This window comes from Phalangium opilio, unplaced genomic scaffold (genome assembly GCF_054372755.1).
Source record: "Phalangium opilio isolate 3A_F unplaced genomic scaffold, DU_Popi_V2 ptg000017l_1, whole genome shotgun sequence".
Classification (NCBI taxonomy): domain Eukaryota; kingdom Metazoa; phylum Arthropoda; class Arachnida; order Opiliones; family Phalangiidae; genus Phalangium; species Phalangium opilio.
This window is the reverse complement of record NW_028324151.1, coordinates 12,918,133-12,935,537: the sequence shown is the minus strand read 5'-3', so window position 1 is coordinate 12,935,537 and position 17,405 is coordinate 12,918,133. Positions and strand designations below refer to the sequence as shown.

Sequence of the window (17,405 nt, the reverse complement as noted above, 5' to 3'; positions counted from 1 at the left end):
ACCTGACAACCATTTAATTTCTGAGCTTCCGTGGCTCAATGGTTAGCGCGTTCGGCTGTTAACCAATAGGTTGGTGGTTCGAGCCAACCCGGGAGCGGTGTTAAGGGACCTCAAATGTAACGTAAAAAGTCAGAGTTTTTCCACAATACCTGACGAACATTTAATTTTTGGGCTTCCGTGGCGCAATGGTTAGCGCGTTCAGCTGTTAACCGAAAGGTTGGTGGTTCGAGCCCACCCGGGAGAGGTGTTGTGGGGTCTCAGATGTAGCGTGAAAAGTCATAACTTTTCCCCAATACGTGACAACCATTTAATTTCTGAGCTCCCTTGGCTCAATGGTTGTCGCGTTCGGCTGTTAACCAATAGGTTGGTGGTTCGAGCCCACCCGGGAGAGGTGACGTGGGGTCTCAGATGTAGCGTGAAAAGTCATAACTTTTTCACAATACCTGACATCCATTTAATTTCTGAGCTTCCGTGGCTCAATTGTTAGCGCGTTCGGCTGTTAACCAATAGGTTGGTGGTTCGAGCCCACCCGGGAGCGGTGTTATGGGATCTCAAATGTAACGTAAAAAGTCAGAGTTTTTCCACAATACCTGACGAACATTTAATTTTTGGGCTTCCGTGGCACAATGGTTAGCGCGTTCAGCTGTTAACCGAAAGTTTGGTGGTTCGAGCCCACCCGGGAGAGGTGTTATGGGATCTCGAATGTAACGTAAAAAGTCAGAGTTTTTCCACAATACCTGACGAACATTTAATTTTTGGGCTTCCGTGGCGCAATGGTTAGCGCGTTCAGCTGTTAACCGAAAGGTTGGTGGTTCGAGCCCACCCGGGAGAGGTGTTGTGGGGTCTCAGATGTAGCGTGAAAAGTCATAACTTTTCCACAATACCTGACAACCATTTAATTTTTGAGATTCCGTGGCTCAATGGTTAGCGCGTTCGGCTGTTAACCAATAGGTTGGTGGTTCGACCCACCCGGGAGCGGTGTTATGGGATCTCAAATGTAACGTAAAAAGACAGAGTTTTTCCACAATACCTGACGAACATTTAATTTTTGGGCTTCCGTGGCGCAATGGTTAGCGCGTTCAGCTGTTAACCGAAAGGTTGGTGGTTCGAGCCCACCCGGGAGAGGTGACGTGGGGTCTCAGATGTAGCGTAAAAAGTCAAAACTTTTCCACAATACGTGACAACCATTTAATTACTGAGCTTCCGTGGCTCAATGGTTAGCGCGTTCGGCTGTTATCCAATAGGTTGGTGGTTCGAGCCCACCCGGGAGAGGTGACGTGGGGTCTCAGATGTAGCGTGAAAATCATAACTTTTCCACAATACCTGACAACCATTTAATTTCTGAGCTTCCGTGGCTCAATGGTTAGCGCGTTCGGCTGTTAACCAATAGGTTGGTGGTTCGAGCCAACCCGGGAGCGGTGTTAAGGGACCTCAAATGTAACGTAAAAAGTCAGAGTTTTTCCACAATACCTGACGAACATTTAATTTTTGGGCTTCCGTGGCGCAATGGTTAGCGCGTTCAGCTGTTAACCGAAAGGTTGGTGGTTCGAGCCCACCCGGGAGAGGTGTTGTGGGGTCTCAGATGTAGCGTGAAAAGTCATAACTTTTCCCCAATACGTGACAACCATTTAATTTCTGAGCTCCCTTGGCTCAATGGTTGTCGCGTTCGGCTGTTAACCAATAGGTTGGTGGTTCGAGCCCACCCGGGAGAGGTGACGTGGGGTCTCAGATGTAGCGTGAAAAGTCATAACTTTTTCACAATACCTGACATCCATTTAATTTCTGAGCTTCCGTGGCTCAATTGTTAGCGCGTTCGGCTGTTAACCAATAGGTTGGTGGTTCGAGCCCACCCGGGAGCGGTGTTATGGGATCTCAAATGTAACGTAAAAAGTCAGAGTTTTTCCACAATACCTGACGAACATTTAATTTTTGGGCTTCCGTGGCACAATGGTTAGCGCGTTCAGCTGTTAACCGAAAGTTTGGTGGTTCGAGCCCACCCGGGAGAGGTGTTATGGGATCTCGAATGTAACGTAAAAAGTCAGAGTTTTTCCACAATACCTGACGAACATTTAATTTTTGGGCTTCCGTGGCACAATGGTTAGCGCGTTCAGCTGTTAACCAATAGGTTGGTGGTTAGAGCCCACACGGGAGAGGTGTAGTGGGGTCTCAGATGTAGCGTGAAAAGTCATAACTTTTCCACAATACCTGACAACCATTTATTTTCTGAGCTTCCGTGGCTCAATGGTTAGCGCGTTCGGCTGTTAACCAATAGGTTGGTTGTTCGAGCCCACCCGGGAGCGGTGTTATGGGATCTCAAATGTAACGTAGAAAGTCAGAGTTTTTCCACAATACCTGACGAACATTTAATTTTTGGGCTTCCGAGGCGCAATGGTTAGCGCGTTCAGCTGTTAACCGAAAGGTTGGTGGTTCGAGCCCACCCGGGAGAGGTGTTGTGGGGTCTCAGATGTAGCGTGAAAAGTCATAACTTTTCCACAATACCTGACGACCATTTTTATTTTTGGGCTTCCGTGGCGCAATGGTTAGCACGTTCGGCTGTTAACCGAAAGGTTGGTGGTTCGAGCACACCCGGGAGCGGTGTTGTGTAGTCTCAAAGGTTACGTAAAAAGAAAAGTTTTTCCACAATACCTGACGACCATTTATTTTTTGGGCTTCCTTGGCGCAATGGTTAGCTTGTTCGGCTGTTATCCAATAGGTTGGTGGTTCGAGCCCACCCGGGAGAGGTGACGTGGGGTCTCAGATGTAGCGTGAAAAGTCATAACTTTTCCACAATACCTGACAACCATTTAATTTCTGAGCTTCCGTGGCTCAATGGTTAGCGCGTTCGGCTGTTAACCAATAGGTTGGTGGTTCGAGCACACCCGGGAGCGGTGTTAAGGGACCTCAAATGTAACGTAAAAAGTCAGAGTTTTTCCACAATACCTGACGAAAATTTAATTTTTGGGCTTCCGTGGCGCAATGGTTAGCGCGTTCAGCTGTTAACCGAAAGGTTGGTGGTTCGAGCCCACCCGGGAGAGGTGTTATGGGATCTCGAATGTAACGTAAAAAGTCAGAGTTTTTCCACAATACCTGACGAACATTTAATTTTTGGGCTTCCGTGGCACAATGGTTAGCGCGTTCAGCTGTTAACCGAAAGGTTGGTGTTTCGAGCCCACCCGGGAGAGGTGTTGTGGGGTCTCAGATGTAGCGTGAAAAGTCATAACTTTTCCACAATACATGACAACCATTTAATTTCTTATCTCCGGTGGCTCAATGGTTATCGCGTTCGGCTGTTAACCAATAGTTTGGTGGTTCGAGCCCACCCGGGAGCGGTGTTGTGGGATCTCAAATGTAACGTAAAAAGCCAAAGTTTTTCCACAATACCTGACGACCCTCTAATTTTTGGGCTTCCGTGGCGCAATGGTAAGCGCGTTCGGCTGTTAACCAATAGGTTGGTGGTTAGAGCCCACCCGGGAGAGGTGTAGTGGGGTCTCAGATGTAGCGTGAAAAGTCATAACTTTTCCACAATACCTGACAACCATTTATTTTCTGAGCTTCCGTGGCTCAATGGTTAGCGCGTTCGGCTGTTAACCAATAGGTTGGTTGTTCGAGCCCACCCGGGAGCGGTGTTATGGGATCTCAAATGTAACGTAGAAAGTCAGAGTTTTTCCACAATACCTGACGAACATTTAATTTTTGGGCTTCCGTGGCGCAATGGTTAGCGCGTTCAGCTGTTAACCGAAAGGTTGGTGGTTCGAGCCCACCCGGGAGAGGTGTTGTGGGGTCTCAGATGTAGCGTGAAAAGTCATAACTTTTCCACAATACCTGACGACCATTTTTATTTTTGGGCTTCCGTGGCGCAATGGTTAGCACGTTCGGCTGTTAACCGAAAGGTTGGTGGTTCGAGCACACCCGGGAGCGGTGTTGTGTAGTCTCAAAAGTTACGTAAAAAGAAAAGTTTTTCCACAATACCTGACGACCATTTATTTTTTGGGCTTCCTTGGCGCAATGGTTAGCTTGTTCGGCTGTTAACCGAAAGGTTGGTGGTTCGAGCCCACCCGAGAGAGGTGTTGTGGGGTCTCTGATGTAGCGTAAAAAGTCAAAACTTTTCCACAATACGTGACAAACATTTATTTTCTGAGCTTCCGTGGCTCAATGGTTAGCGCGTTCGGCTGTTAACAAATAGTTTGGTGGTTCGAGCCCACCCGGGAGCGGTGTTGTGGGATCTCAAATGTAACGTAAAAAGCCAAAGTTTTTCCACAATACCTGACGACCATCTAAATTTTGGGCTTCCGTGGCGCAATGGTAAGCGCGTTCGGCTGTTAACCGAAAGGTTGGTGGTTCGAGCCCACCCGGGAGAGGTGTTGTGGGGTCTCAGATGTAGCGTGAAAAGTCATAACTTTTCCACAATACCTGACGACCATTTTTATTTTTGGGCTTCCGTGGCGCAATGGTTAGCACGTTCGGCTGTTAACCGAAAGGTTGGTGGTTCGAGCACACCCGGGAGCGGTGTTGTGTAGTCTCAAAGGTTACGTAAAAAGAAAAGTTTTTCCACAATACCTGACGACCATTTATTTTTTGGGCTTCCTTGGCGCAATGGTTAGCTTGTTCGGCTGTTATCCAATAGGTTGGTGGTTCGAGCCCACCCGGGAGAGGTGTTGTGGGGTCTCAGATGTAGCGTGAAAAGTCATAACTTTTCCACAATACCTGACGACCATTTTTATTTTTGGGCTTCCGTGGCGCAATGGTTAGCACGTTCGGCTGTTAACCGAAAGGTTGGTGGTTCCAGCACACCCGGGAGCGGTGTTGTGTAGTCTCAAAGGTTACGTAAAAAGAAAAGTTTTTCCACAATACCTGACGACCATCTAATTTTTGGGCTTCCGTGGCGCAATGGTAAGCGCGTTCGGCTGTTAACCAATAGGTTGGTGGTTAGAGCCCACCCGGGAGAGGTGTAGTGGGGTCTCAGATGTAGCGTGAAAAGTCATAACTTTTCCACAATACCTGACAACCATTTATTTTCTCAGCTTCCGTGGCTCAATGGTTAGCGCGTTCGGCTGTTAACCAATAGGTTGGTTGTTCGAGCCCACCCGGGAGCGGTGTTATGGGATCTCAAATGTAACGTAGAAAGTCAGAGTTTTTCCACAATACCTGACGAACATTTAATTTTTGGGCTTCCGTGGCGCAATGGTTAGCGCGTTCAGCTGTTAACCGAAAGGTTGGTGGTTCGAGCCCACCCGGGAGAGGTGTTGTGGGGTCTCAGATGTAGCGTGAAAAGTCATAACTTTTCCACAATACCTGACGACCATTTTTATTTTTGGGCTTCCGTGGCGCAATGGTTAGCACGTTCGGCTGTTAACCGAAAGGTTGGTGGTTCGAGCCCACCCGGGAGCGGTGTTGTGTAGTCTCAAAGGTTACGTAAAAAGAAAAGTTTTTCCACAATACCTGACGACCATTTATTTTTTGGGCTTCCTTGGCGCAATGGTTAGCTTGTTCGGCTGTTAACCGAAAGGTTGGTGGTTCGAGCCCACCCGAGAGAGGTGTTGTGGGGTCTCAGATGTAGCGTAAAAAGTCAAAACTTTTCCACAATACATGACAAACATTTATTTTCTGAGCTTCCGTGGCTCAATGGTTAGCGTGTTCGGCTTGTTAACCAATAAGTTGGTGGTTCGAGCCCACCCGGGAGCGGTGTTATGGGATCTCAAATGTAACGTAAAAAGTCAGAGTTTTTCCACAATACCTGACGAACATTTAATTTTTGGGCTTCCGTGGCACAATGGTTAGCGCGTTCAGCTGTTAACCGAAAGGTTGGTGGTTCGAGCCCACCCGGGAGAGGTGTTGTGGGGTCTCAGATGTAGCGTTTAAAGTCATAACTTTTCCACAATACCTGACAACCATTTAATTTCTGAGCTTCCGTGGCTCAATGGTTAGCGCGTTCGGCTGTTAACCAATAGGTTGGTTGTTCGAGCCCACCCGGGAGCGGTGTTATGGGATCTCAAATGTAACGTAGAAAGTCAGAGTTTTTCCACAATACCTGACGAACATTTAATTTTTGGGCTTCCGTGGCGCAATGGTTAGCGCGTTCAGCTGTTAACCGAAAGGTTGGTGGTTCGAGCACACCCGGGAGCGGTGTTGTGGGGTCTCAGATGTAGCGTGAAAAGTCATAACTTTTCCACAATACCTGACGACCATTTTTATTTTTGGGCTTCCGTGGCGCAATGGTTAGCACGTTCGGCTGTTAACCGAAAGGTTGGTGGTTCGAGCACACCCGGGAGCGGTGTTGTGTAGTCTCAAAGGTTACGTAAAAAGAAAAGTTTTTCCACAATACCTGACGACCATTTATTTTTTGGGCTTCCTTGGCGCAATGGTTAGCTTGTTCGGCTGTTAACCGAAAGGTTGGTGGTTCGAGCCCACCCGAGAGAGGTGTTGTGGGGTCTCAGATGTAGCGTAAAAAGTCAAAACTTTTCCACAATACGTGACAAACATTTATTTTCTGAGCTTCCGTGGCTCAATGGTTAGCGCGTTCGGCTGTTAACCAATAGTTTGGTGGTTCGAGCCCACCCGGGAGCGGTGTTGTGGGATCTCAAATGTAACGTAAAAAGCCAAAGTTTTTCCACAATACCTGACGACCATCTAATTTTTGGGCTTCCGTGGCGCAATGGTAAGCGCGTTCGGCTGTTAACCAATAGGTTGGTGGTTAGAGCCCACCCGGGAGAGGTGTAGTGGGGTCTCAGATGTAGCGTGAAAAGTTATAACTTTTCCACAATACCTGACAACCATTTATTTTCTCAGCTTTCGTGGCTCAATGGTTAGCGCGTTCGGCTGTTAACCAATAGGTTGGTTGTTCGAGCCCACCCGGGAGCGGTGTTATGGGATCTCAAATGTAACGTAGAAAGTCAGAGTTTTTCCACAATACCTGACGAACATTTAATTTTTGGGCTTCCGTGGCGCAATGGTTAGCGCGTTCAGCTGTTAACCGAAAGGTTGGTGGTTCGAGCCCACCCGGGAGAGGTGTTGTGGGGTCTCAGATGTAGCGTGAAAAGTCATAACTTTTCCACAATACCTGACAACCATTTAATTTTTGAGATTCCGTGGCTCAATGGTTAGCGCGTTCGGCTGTTAACCAATAGGTTGGTGGTTCGACCCACCCGGGAGCGGTGTTATGGGATCTCAAATGTAACGTAAAAAGACAGAGATTTTCCACAATACCTGACGAACATTTAATTTTTGGGCTTCCGTGGCGCAATGGTTAGCGCGTTCAGCTGTTAACCCAAAGGTTGGTGGTTCGAGCCCACCCGAGAGAGGTGTTGTGGGGTCTCAGATGTAGCGTAAAAAGTCAAAACTTTTCCACAATACGTGACAAACATTTATTTTCTGAGCTTCCGTGGCTCAATGGTTAGCGTGTTCGGCTGTTAACCAATAGTTTGGTGGTTCGAGCCCACCCGGGAGCGGTGTTGTGGGATCTCAAATGTAACGTAAAAACCCAAAGTTTTTCCACAATACCTGACGACCATCTAATTTTTGGGCTTCCGTGGCTCAATGGTTAGCGCGTTCGGCTGTTAACCAATAGGTTGGTGGTTCGACCCACCCGGGAGCGGTGTTATGGGATCTCAAATGTTACGTAAAAAGACAGAGTTTTTCCACAATACCTGACGAACATTTAATTTTTGGGCTTCCGTGGCGCAATGGTTAGCGCGTTCAGCTGTTAACCCAAAGGTTGGTGGTTCTAACCCACCCGGGAGAGGTGTTGTGGGGTCTCAGATGTAGCGTAAAAAGTCAAAACCTTTAAACAATACGTGACAAATATTTAATTTCTGAGCTTCCGTGGCTCAATGGTTAGCGCGTTCGGCTCTTAACCAATAGGTTGGTGGTTCGAGCCCACCCGGGAGCGGTGTTATGGGATCTCAAATGTAACGTAGAAAGTCAGAGTTTTTCCACAATACCTGACGAACATTTAATTTTTGGGCTTCCGTGGCGCAATGGTTAGCGCGTTCAGCTGTTAACCGAAAGGTTGATGGTTCGAGCCCACCCGGGAGAGGTGTTGTGGGGTCTCAGATGTAGCGTGAAAAGTCATAACTTTTCCACAATACCTGACAACCATTTAATTTTTGAGATTCCGTGGCTCAATGGTTAGCGCGTTCGGCTGTTAACCAATAGGTTGGTGGTTCGACCCACCCGGGAGCGGTGTTATGGGATCTCAAATGTAACGTAAAAAGACAGAGTTTTTCCACAATACCTGACGAACATTTAATTTTTGGGCTTCCGTGGCGCAATGGTTAGCGCGTTCAGCTGTTAACCCAAAGGTTGGTGGTTCTAACCCACCCGGGAGAGGTGTTGTGGGGTCTCAGATGTAGCGTAAAAAGTCAAAACTTTTAAACAATACGTGACAAATATTTAATTTCTGAGCTTCCGTGGCTCAATGGTTAGCGCGTTCGGCTCTTAACCAATAGGTTGGTGGTTCGAGCCCACCCGGGAGCGGTGTTATGGGATCTCAAATGTAACGTAGAAAGTCAGAGTTTTTCCACAATACCTGACGAACATTTAATTTTTGGGCTTCCGTGGCGCAATGGTTAGCGCGTTCAGCTGTTAACCGAAAGGTTGGTGGTTCGAGCCCACCCGGGAGAGGTGTTGTGGGGTCTCAGATGTAGCGTGAAAAGTCATAACTTTTCCACAATACCTGACGACCATATTTATTTTTGGGCTTCCGTGGCGCAATGGTTAGCACGTTCGGCTGTTAACCGAAAGGTTGGTTGTTCGAGCCCACCCGGGAGCGGTGTTATGGGATCTCAAATGTAACGTAGAAAGTCAGAGTTTTTCCACAATACCTGACGAACATTTAATTTTTGGGCTTCCGTGGCGCAATGGTTAGCGCGTTCAGCTGTTAACCGAAAGGTTGGTGGTTCGAGCCCACCCGGGAGAGGTGTTGTGGGGTCTCAGATGTAGCGTGAAAAGTCATAACTTTTCCACAATACCTGACAACCATTTAATTTTTGAGATTCCGTGGCTCAATGGTTAGCGCGTTCGGCTGTTAACCAATAGGTTGGTGGTTCGACCCACCCGGGAGCGGTGTTATGGGATCTCAAATGTAACGTAAAAAGACAGAGTTTTTCCACAATACCTGACGAACATTTAATTTTTGGGCTTCCGTGGCGCAATGGTTAGCACGTTCAGCTGTTAACCCAAAGGTTGGTGGTTCTAACCCACCCGGGAGAGGTGTTGTGGGGTCTCAGATGTAGCGTAAAAAGTCAAAACTTTTAAACAATACGTGACAAATATTTAATTTCTGAGCTTCCGTGGCTCAATGGTTAGCGCGTTCGGCTCTTAACCAATAGGTTGGTGGTTCGAGCCCACCCGGGAGCGGTGTTATGGGATCTCAAATGTAACGTAGAAAGTCAGAGTTTTTCCACAATACCTGACGAACATTTAATTTTTGGGCTTCCGTGGCGCAATGGTTAGCGCGTTCAGCTGTTAACCGAAAGGTTGGTGGTTCGAGCCCACCCGGGAGAGGTGTTGTGGGGTCTCAGATGTAGCGTGAAAAGTCATAACTTTTCCACAATACCTGACAACCATTTAATTTTTGAGATTCCGTGGCTCAATGGTTAGCGCGTTCGGCTGTTAACCAATAGGTTGGTGGTTCGACCCACCCGGGAGCGGTGTTATGGGATCTCAAATGTAACGTAAAAAGACAGAGTTTTTCCACAATACCTGACGAACATTTAATTTTTGGGCTTCCGTGGCGCAATGGTTAGCGCGTTCAGCTGTTAACCCAAAGGTTGGTGGTTCTAACCCACCCGGGAGAGGTGTTGTGGGGTCTCAGATGTAGCGTAAAAAGTCAAAACCTTTAAACAATACGTGACAAATATTTAATTTCTGAGCTTCCGTGGCTCAATGGTTAGCGCGTTCGGCTCTTAACCAATAGGTTGGTGGTTCGAGCCCACCCGGGAGCGGTGTTATGGGATCTCAAATGTAACGTAGAAAGTCAGAGTTTTTCCACAATACCTGACGAACATTTAATTTTTGGGCTTCCCTGGCGCAATGGTTAGCGCGTTCAGCTGTTAACCGAAAGGTTGATGGTTCGAGCCCACCCGGGAGAGGTGTTGTGGGGTCTCAGATGTAGCGTTAAAAGTCATAACTTTTCCACAATACCTGACAACCATTTAATTTTTGAGATTCCGTGGCTCAATGGTTAGCGCGTTCGGCTGTTAACCAATAGGTTGGTGGTTCGACCCACCCGGGAGCGGTGTTATGGGATCTCAAATGTAACGTAAAAAGACAGAGTTTTTCCACAATACCTGACGAACATTTAATTTTTGGGCTTCCGTGGCGCAATGGTTAGCGCGTTCAGCTGTTAACCCAAAGGTTGGTGGTTCTAACCCACCCGGGAGAGGTGTTGTGGGGTCTCAGATGTAGCGTAAAAAGTCAAAACTTTTAAACAATACGTGACAAATATTTAATTTCTGAGCTTCCGTGGCTCAATGGTTAGCGCGTTCGGCTCTTAACCAATAGGTTGGTGGTTCGAGCCCACCCGGGAGCGGTGTTACGGGATCTCAAATGTAACGTAGAAAGTCAGAGTTTTTCCACAATACCTGACGAACATTTAATTTTTGGGCTTCCGTGGCGCAATGGTTAGCGCGTTCAGCTGTTAACCGAAAGGTTGGTGGTTCGAGCCCACCCGGGAGAGGTGTTGTGGGGTCTCAGATGTAGCGTGAAAAGTCATAACTTTTCCACAATACCTGACGACCATTTTTATTTTTGGGCTTCCGTGGCGCAATGGTTAGCACGTTCGGCTGTTAACCGAAAGGTTGGTTGTTCGAGCCCACCCGGGAGCGGTGTTATGGGATCTCAAATGTAACGTAGAAAGTCAGAGTTTTTCCACAATACCTGACGAACATTTAATTTTTGGGCTTCCGTGGCGCAATGGTTAGCGCGTTCAGCTGTTAACCGAAAGGTTGGTGGTTCGAGCCCACCCGGGAGAGGTGTTGTGGGGTCTCAGATGTAGCGTGAAAAGTCATAACTTTTCCACAATACCTGACAACCATTTAATTTTTGAGATTCCGTGGCTCAATGGTTAGCGCGTTCGGCTGTTAACCAATAGGTTGGTGGTTCGACCCACCCGGGAGCGGTGTTATGGGATCTCAAATGTAACGTAAAAAGACAGAGTTTTTCCACAATACCTGACGAACATTTAATTTTTGGGCTTCCGTGGCGCAATGGTTAGCACGTTCAGCTGTTAACCCAAAGGTTGGTGGTTCTAACCCACCCGGGAGAGGTGTTGTGGGGTCTCAGATGTAGCGTAAAAAGTCAAAACTTTTAAACAATACGTGACAAATATTTAATTTCTGAGCTTCCGTGGCTCAATGGTTAGCGCGTTCGGCTCTTAACCAATAGGTTGGTGGTTCGAGCCCACCCGGGAGCGGTGTTATGGGATCTCAAATGTAACGTAGAAAGTCAGAGTTTTTCCACAATACCTGACGAACATTTAATTTTTGGGCTTCCGTGGCGCAATGGTTAGCGCGTTCAGCTGTTAACCGAAAGGTTGGTGGTTCGAGCCCACCCGGGAGAGGTGTTGTGGGGTCTCAGATGTAGCGTGAAAAGTCATAACTTTTCCACAATACCTGACGACCATTTTTATTTTTGGGCTTCCGTGGCGCAATGGTTAGCACGTTCGGCTGTTAACCGAAAGGTTGGTTGTTCGAGCCCACCCGGGAGCGGTGTTATGGGATCTCAAATGTAACGTAGAAAGTCAGAGTTTTTCCACAATACCTGACGAACATTTAATTTTTGGGCTTCCGTGGCGCAATGGTTAGCGCGTTCAGCTGTTAACCGAAAGGTTGGTGGTTCGAGCCCACCCGGGAGAGGTGTTGTGGGGTCTCAGATGTAGCGTGAAAAGTCATAACTTTTCCACAATACCTGACAACCATTTAATTTTTGAGATTCCGTGGCTCAATGGTTAGCGCGTTCGGCTGTTAACCAATAGGTTGGTGGTTCGACCCACCCGGGAGCGGTGTTATGGGATCTCAAATGTAACGTAAAAAGACAGAGTTTTTCCACAATACCTGACGAACATTTAATTTTTGGGCTTCCGTGGCGCAATGGTTAGCACGTTCAGCTGTTAACCCAAAGGTTGGTGGTTCTAACCCACCCGGGAGAGGTGTTGTGGGGTCTCAGATGTAGCGTAAAAAGTCAAAACTTTTAAACAATACGTGACAAATATTTAATTTCTGAGCTTCCGTGGCTCAATGGTTAGCGCGTTCGGCTCTTAACCAATAGGTTGGTGGTTCGAGCCCACCCGGGAGCGGTGTTATGGGATCTCAAATGTAACGTAGAAAGTCAGAGTTTTTCCACAATACCTGACGAACATTTAATTTTTGGGCTTCCGTGGCGCAATGGTTAGCGCGTTCAGCTGTTAACCGAAAGGTTGGTGGTTCGAGCCCACCCGGGAGAGGTGTTGTGGGGTCTCAGATGTAGCGTGAAAAGTCATAACTTTTCCACAATACCTGACGACCATTTTTATTTTTGGGCTTCCGTGGCGCAATGGTTAGCACGTTCGGCTGTTAACCGAAAGGTTGGTGGTTCGAGCACACCCGGGAGCGGTGTTGTGTAGTCTCAAAGGTTACGTAAAAAGAAAAGTTTTTCCACAATACCTGACGACCATTTATTTTTTGGGCTTCCTTGGCGCAATGGTTAGCTTGTTCGGCTGTTATCCAATAGGTTGGTGGTTCGAGCCCACCCGGGAGCGGTGTTAAGGGACCTCAAATGTAACGTAAAAAGTCAGAGGTTTTCCACAATACCTGACGAACATTTAATTTCTGAGCTCCCTTGGCTCAATGGTTGTCGCGTTCGGCTGTTAACCAATAGGTTGGTGGTTCGAGCCCACCCGGGAGAGGTGACGTGGGGTCTCAGATGTAGCGTGAAAAGTCATAACTTTTTCACAATACCTGACATCCATTTAATTTCTGAGCTTCCGTGGCTCAATTGTTAGCGCGTTCGGCTGTTAACCAATAGGTTGGTGGTTCGAGCCCACCCGGGAGCGGTGTTATGGGATCTCAAATGTAACGTAAAAAGTCAGAGTTTTTCCACAATACCTGACGAACATTTAATTTTTGGGCTTCCGTGGCACAATGGTTAGCGCGTTCAGCTGTTAACCGTAAGGTTGGTGTTTCGAGCCCACCCGGGAGAGGTGTTGTTGGGTCTCAGATGTAGCGTGAAAAGTCATAACTTTTCCACAATACATGACAACCATTTAATTTCTGATCTCCGGTGGCAAAATGGTTATCGCGTTCGGCTGTTAACCAATAGTTTGGTGGTTCGAGCCCACCCGGGAGCGGTGTTGTGGGATCTCAAATGTAACGTAAAAAGCCAAAGTTTTTCCACAATACCTGACGACCCTCTAATTTTTGGGCTTCTTTGGCGCAATGGTAAGCGCGTTCGGCTGTTAACCAATAGGTTGGTGGTTAGAGCCCACCCGGGAGAGGTGTAGTGGGGTCTCAGATGTAGCGTGAAAAGTCATAACTTTTCCACAATACCTGACAACCATTTATTTTCTGAGCTTCCGTGGCTCAATGGATAGCGCGTTCGGCTGTTAACCAATAGGTTGGTTGTTCGAGCCCACCCGGGAGCGGTGTAGTGGGGTCTCAGATGTAGCGTGAAAAGTCATAACTTTTCCACAATACGTGACAAACATTTATTTTCTGAGCTTCCGTGGCTCAATGGTTAGCGCGTTCGGCTTGTTAACCAATAAGTTGGTGGTTCGAGCCCACCCGGGAGCGGTGTTATGGGATCTCAAATGTAACGTAAAAAGTCAGAGTTTTTCCACAATACCTGACGAACATTTAATTTTTGGGCTTCCGTGGCACAATGGTTAGCGCGTTCAGCTGTTAACCGAAAGGTTGGTGTTTCGAGCCCACCCGGGAGAGGTGTTGTGGGGTCTCAGATGTAGCGTGAAAAGTCATAACTTTTCCACAATACATGACAACCATTTAATTTCTGATCTCCGGTGGCTCAATGGTTATCGCGTTCGGCTGTTAACCAATAGTTTGGTGGTTCGAGCCCACCCGGGAGCGGTGTTGTGGGATCTCAAATGTAACGTAAAAAGCCAAAGTTTTTCCACAATACCTGACGACCATCTAATTTTTGGGCTTCCGTGGCGCAATGGTAAGCGCGTTCGGCTGTTAACCAATAGGTTGGTGGTTAGAGCCCACCCGGGAGAGGTGTAGTGGGGTCTCAGATGTAGCGTGAAAAGTCATAACTTTTCCACAATACCTGACAACCATTTATTTTCTCAGCTTCCGTGGCTCAATGGTTAGCGCGTTCGGCTGCTAACCAATAGGTTGGTTGTTCGAGCCCACCCGGGAGCGGTGTTATGGGATCTCAAATGTAACGTAGAAAGTCAGAGTTTTTCCACAATACCTGACGAACATTTAATTTTTGGGCTTCCGTGGCGCAATGGTTAGCGCGTTCAGCTGTTAACCGAAAGGTTGGTGGTTCGAGCCCACCCGGGAGAGGTGTTATGGGGTCTCAGATGTAGCGTGAAAAGTCATAACTTTTCCACAATACCTGACGACCATTTTTATTTTTGGGCTTCCGTGGCGCAATGGTTAGCACGTTCGGCTGTTAACCGAAAGGTTGGTGGTTCGAGCCCACCCGGGAGCGGTGTTAAGGGACCTCAAATGTAACGTAAAAAGTCAGAGGTTTTCCACAATACCTGACGAACATTTAATTTCTGAGCTCCCTTGGCTCAATGGTTGTCGCGTTCGGCTGTTAACCAATAGGTTGGTGGTTCGAGCCCACCCGGGAGAGGTGACGTGGGGTCTCAGATGTAGCGTGAAAAGTCATAACTTTTTCACAATACCTGACATCCATTTAATTTCTGAGCTTCCGTGGCTCAATTGTTAGCGCGTTCGGCTGTTAACCAATAGGTTGGTGGTTCGAGCCCACCCGGGAGCGGTGTTATGGGATCTCAAATGTAACGTAAAAAGTCAGAGTTTTTCCACAATACCTGACGAACATTTAATTTTTGGGCTTCCGTGGCGCAATGGTTAGCGCGTTCAGCTGTTAACCGAAAGGTTGGTGGTTCGAGCCCACCCGGGAGAGGTGTTATGGGATCTCGAATGTAACGTAAAAAGTCAGAGTTTTTCCACAATACCTGACGAACATTTAATTTTTGGGCTTCCGTGGCACAATGGTTAGCGCGTTCAGCTGTTAACCGTAAGGTTGGTGTTTCGAGCCCACCCGGGAGAGGTGTTGTTGGGTCTCAGATGTAGCGTGAAAAGTCATAACTTTTCCACAATACATGACAACCATTTAATTTCTGATCTCCGGTGGCAAAATGGTTATCGCGTTCGGCTGTTAACCAATAGTTTGGTGGTTCGAGCCCACCCGGGAGCGGTGTTGTGGGATCTCAAATGTAACGTAAAAAGCCAAAGTTTTTCCACAATACCTGACGACCCTCTAATTTTTGGGCTTCTTTGGCGCAATGGTAAGCGCGTTCGGCTGTTAACCAATAGGTTGGTGGTTAGAGCCCACCCGGGAGAGGTGTAGTGGGGTCTCAGATGTAGCGTGAAAAGTCATAACTTTTCCACAATACCTGACAACCATTTATTTTCTGAGCTTCCGTGGCTCAATGGATAGCGCGTTCGGCTGTTAACCAATAGGTTGGTTGTTCGAGCCCACCCGGGAGCGGTGTAGTGGGGTCTCAGATGTAGCGTGAAAAGTCATAACTTTTCCACAATACGTGACAAACATTTATTTTCTGAGCTTCCGTGGCTCAATGGTTAGCGCGTTCGGCTTGTTAACCAATAAGTTGGTGGTTCGAGCCCACCCGGGAGCGGTGTTATGGGATCTCAAATGTAACGTAAAAAGTCAGAGTTTTTCCACAATACCTGACGAACATTTAATTTTTGGGCTTCCGTGGCACAATGGTTAGCGCGTTCAGCTGTTAACCGAAAGGTTGGTGTTTCGAGCCCACCCGGGAGAGGTGTTGTGGGGTCTCAGATGTAGCGTGAAAAGTCATAACTTTTCCACAATACATGACAACCATTTAATTTCTGATCTCCGGTGGCTCAATGGTTATCGCGTTCGGCTGTTAACCAATAGTTTGGTGGTTCGAGCCCACCCGGGAGCGGTGTTGTGGGATCTCAAATGTAACGTAAAAAGCCAAAGTTTTTCCACAATACCTGACGACCATCTAATTTTTGGGCTTCCGTGGCGCAATGGTAAGCGCGTTCGGCTGTTAACCAATAGGTTGGTGGTTAGAGCCCACCCGGGAGAGGTGTAGTGGGGTCTCAGATGTAGCGTGAAAAGTCATAACTTTTCCACAATACCTGACAACCATTTATTTTCTCAGCTTCCGTGGCTCAATGGTTAGCGCGTTCGGCTGCTAACCAATAGGTTGGTTGTTCGAGCCCACCCGGGAGCGGTGTTATGGGATCTCAAATGTAACGTAGAAAGTCAGAGTTTTTCCACAATACCTGACGAACATTTAATTTTTGGGCTTCCGTGGCGCAATGGTTAGCGCGTTCAGCTGTTAACCGAAAGGTTGGTGGTTCGAGCCCACCCGGGAGAGGTGTTATGGGGTCTCAGATGTAGCGTGAAAAGTCATAACTTTTCCACAATACCTGACGACCATTTTTATTTTTGGGCTTCCGTGGCGCAATGGTTAGCACGTTCGGCTGTTAACCGAAAGGTTGGTGGTTCGAGCCCACCCGGGAGCGGTGTTAAGGGACCTCAAATGTAACGTAAAAAGTCAGAGGTTTTCCACAATACCTGACGAACATTTAATTTCTGAGCTCCCTTGGCTCAATGGTTGTCGCGTTCGGCTGTTAACCAATAGGTTGGTGGTTCGAGCCCACCCGGGAGAGGTGACGTGGGGTCTCAGATGTAGCGTGAAAAGTCATAACTTTTTCACAATACCTGACATCCATTTAATTTCTGAGCTTCCGTGGCTCAATTGTTAGCGCGTTCGGCTGTTAACCAATAGGTTGGTGGTTCGAGCCCACCCGGGAGCGGTGTTATGGGATCTCAAATGTAACGTAAAAAGTCAGAGTTTTTCCACAATACCTGACGAACATTTAATTTTTGGGCTTCCGTGGCGCAATGGTTAGCGCGTTCAGCTGTTAACCGAAAGGTTGGTGGTTCGAGCCCACCCGGGAGAGGTGTTATGGGATCTCGAATGTAACGTAAAAAGTCAGAGTTTTTCCACAATACCTGACGAACATTTAATTTTTGGGCTTCCGTGGCACAATGGTTAGCGCGTTCAGCTGTTAACCGTAAGGTTGGTGTTTCGAGCCCACCCGGGAGAGGTGTTGTTGGGTCTCAGATGTAGCGTGAAAAGTCATAACTTTTCCACAATACATGACAACCATTTAATTTCTGATCTCCGGTGGCAAAATGGTTATCGCGTTCGGCTGTTA

General features: G+C 47.6%; 7 non-coding genes across 7 annotated transcripts; all 7 read left to right on the top strand.

Annotated features, from left to right (window-relative positions):
- The first annotated feature begins 7,812 nt into the window (after positions 1–7,812).
- TRNAK-CUU (transfer RNA lysine (anticodon CUU)) lies at positions 7,813–7,885 on the top strand. Its single transcript has one exon. It is a non-coding gene; the product is annotated as a tRNA-Lys (tRNA).
- Positions 7,886–8,399: 514 nt separating this feature from the next.
- Positions 8,400–8,472, top strand: TRNAK-CUU (transfer RNA lysine (anticodon CUU)). Its single transcript has one exon. It is a non-coding gene; the product is annotated as a tRNA-Lys (tRNA).
- Positions 8,473–9,281: 809 nt separating this feature from the next.
- Positions 9,282–9,354, top strand: TRNAK-CUU (transfer RNA lysine (anticodon CUU)). The gene has a single exon. It is a non-coding gene; the product is annotated as a tRNA-Lys (tRNA).
- A 514-nt stretch (positions 9,355–9,868) lies between these two features.
- On the top strand, positions 9,869–9,941 carry TRNAK-CUU (transfer RNA lysine (anticodon CUU)). Its single transcript has one exon. It is a non-coding gene; the product is annotated as a tRNA-Lys (tRNA).
- Positions 9,942–10,455: 514 nt separating this feature from the next.
- On the top strand, positions 10,456–10,528 carry TRNAK-CUU (transfer RNA lysine (anticodon CUU)). Its single transcript has one exon. It is a non-coding gene; the product is annotated as a tRNA-Lys (tRNA).
- Positions 10,529–11,337: 809 nt separating this feature from the next.
- On the top strand, positions 11,338–11,410 carry TRNAK-CUU (transfer RNA lysine (anticodon CUU)). The gene has a single exon. It is a non-coding gene; the product is annotated as a tRNA-Lys (tRNA).
- An 809-nt stretch (positions 11,411–12,219) lies between these two features.
- Positions 12,220–12,292, top strand: TRNAK-CUU (transfer RNA lysine (anticodon CUU)). The gene has a single exon. It is a non-coding gene; the product is annotated as a tRNA-Lys (tRNA).
- Positions 12,293–17,405: the final 5,113 nt, after the last annotated feature.